The sequence below is a fragment of the Atta cephalotes genome, assembly GCF_000143395.1.
Source record: "Atta cephalotes unplaced genomic scaffold scaffold00002, whole genome shotgun sequence".
NCBI lineage: Eukaryota > Metazoa > Arthropoda > Insecta > Hymenoptera > Formicidae > Atta > Atta cephalotes.
In genome coordinates, this window is record NW_012130066.1 from 8,950,599 (window position 1) to 8,953,552 (window position 2,954).

The window sequence follows — 2,954 nt, forward strand, 5'->3', positions numbered from 1 at the left end:
AAAAAACGGTGGAAGCAACGTTGTACACCTAATAATAAACAAGGACACTCAACTCATTTATATATTTGGAATGCGAATACTTTGAATAAGTGAGACAGAATATAAGTCACGGTGATAAGACAAGGATATACAATCAGCCGTTCAGTAAAGACCGATCAAATAATTCGGCAAACGTAATTTAAATGATTAAAGAATAACATTTAGAGTGAGAAAAAGCCGTTAAATAATTAACTAGAGCAATTAGAATCAGAGTCCGTTCCAATTGGTTGATACATACGAATATTCACTAAGCGAATAAAGGACAATAGATAGAAATGTTACTACGTAAAATTAAAGTTCAGTAGAAAGATGGATTTAAAGCGACAAAAGGTTTTGTTAATTTGATGATATGCTTTTATTAAGATTGGAAAATCACCATAGTGACAGGGTAAGATTATACATCCGATGATGACAATTTTATTAATACGGGCTATGTGTAGAGCAAATTTGAGGATTAGAGAGTCATCAGCAAGGCTCAAAGAATGTTTTTAATTAGTTTATTCAATTTATTTCAATAGTTTTAATCATTTTGCTTGATCTAGTGTATTCCACTAGAATTCTCTAAAGGCGTATATGCATCATGCGTAAACGCAGAAAGAAAGCGGGCAGATATAGAACTAATAAAATTACGTTTACTAATATACTTTATGATAGCTACAGGTAAACGAAAATATGGTCTGAATGTATTCAAAATGTATAAAGCATGAATGTAACTAAAAGGAACTAGATATCCTTACGCGGGAACTACTTAGCAACTATCATGGCGCGTCCGCGGGATCAGAGATGAAGAAGAAGCAGCCATGTTCTTCAATCGAGGCAGCCATAACGAGAGTCACTAACAAACGCGCAGCTCATTGGAAGGCTAAAAATGCGAAATCAGCGGAAATATCTCAAACGCGGCATTGAGTGCAAATGCGGAAACGGAAATTATCGTAGAATAAGTCGTAAAGTCCGAGATATCTTGCGCGGAAAAAGTAGAATAAATACATAATTACGAGATTCGGATGTTTAATAGATAAACGGTCGTGATAAGTAATCGCGATAAAGCGCGATAAGCTTAGTTTTAGTGCCGGATAGGCATAGTTTGTTATAATGATTGTTTCATCAGCCATAGAGCGGCCATCTTGAAAGCGATCATTACGCATATATAATAGGTATTGCGGTGGCCCTCTATTTAACAGAGACAACTCCAGATTCGCCGCCCAATGGAGAGTGGAGTAGCCCCTAACGTCCGTGGAGGGGTACTTTTACTTAAGTAGGCGCTGCATCATGTTTTGCGCCGTGTTCGAATAGTTTTAAAATTAGTCTGGAATGGTTGACATCGTTAATGTCCAGTCTCCTCCACAGCCATCTGTTCGATGGCGACAGTGGAGGGTGCTCGGAGTCCACTAATTACCCGGGGCTTTGCTGCCGAGACCCTATCCGTAGCGTTGGTGGGCCTCTTCCTCTGCGGGCCCTGCCAATGCGGTGGTCGGCCTTTTTGTCAGCCACCTTGCTGATGGGACATTGTATCTTATTGACCCAGTCCCTGGCAAGATGATCGGATTCGCCATATCTATAATGACAGTTGGTCCTGTCTGCCTCGTTTGGGCAGCTGACATGGCCGAGCTTCAGGCATTGTAACACTGCCCTTATAGCCCTTATAGCAGTGTTATTCGGTACTGGGTCCATCCGACCTTTATACTGCCAGCATTCACTATCTTTTTGATGGAATTGAGGCTCTCCAACATATGCCCAGTCCATTGGTAGGCAATTCGAATATCCTTTACCTTCGTATTCTTGAGAGCCAGCGACTGTCGTAACCGCTTGGATCATCTCCTTGGGCGTGGACGTCGTCCAACCCGCCGATGTGGATCTCCGCCGACTTGCAAGGGCGCAACATTGCTGCGTTCGATGAAAACGCTCCTAAGCTTGTCGCCCAGAGCGTCCGCTTTCGCTTCCTCATCCGGGTCGCTAATTTCCTAAATGGGGGCCCCAGTTAGTGTTTCGGACGATACCGAGATTGGTCTCGGTATCGATGCTAAGACTGAGACGAGACCGAGACGAATTCGAGATCGATACGAGCCATTTTATACCGAGAGTTTCGAGAATACTCTCATCGATCTCGTCGAGACTCTCGAATTTCGTAATGTTAGATTACAGTTACAATTTCTAACGTAGTAGGTGTACAACTTTGCTTCCGCCGTTTTTTTTCCGAAATTCGAGGCTTTATTGTAAAAAAACTGGTTATACATTTATGATTCAAAGTATTGTCCATCGCTGGCCACTACTTTCTCCCATCTTTCGGGTAGCGTACGAATCCCGCGTCGAAAAAACTGGTCATCTTTTGAGGCTATCCACGAATCGATCCAATTTTTTACTTCTTCATAAGACCGGAAGTGCTGGCCAGCCAGGCCGTGTGCCATTGATCGAAACAAGTGATAATCAGACTGAGGGAGCAACGTCTGGAGAATACGGCGGGTGGGGTAGGACTTCTCATTTCAACATTTCCAAATATGTCTTGACCACTTTCGCAACATGGTCGAGCATTGTCATGCTGCAAAATCACTTTATCGTGTCTCTCGTTGTATTGCGGCCGTTTGTCTTTCAATGCTCGGACCGCATCAATTGCGTTCGATACCGATCGCCTGTGATTGTTTCAGTCAATTTTAACAGTTCATAATACACTACGCCGAGCTGGTCCCACCAAATACAGAGCATGACCTTGGAGCCGTGAATATTCGGTTTGGCCGTCGATGTGGAAGCATGGCCGGGAACTCCCCATGATTTTCTGCGCTTGGGATTATCGTAATGAACCCATTTTTCCCCAGTCACAATGCGATGCAGAAATCCCTTCCGTCTTTACCTTTCAAGCAGCCGTTCACGAGCAAACAAACGCCGTTCAACATCTCTCGGCTTCAATTCGTACGGCACCC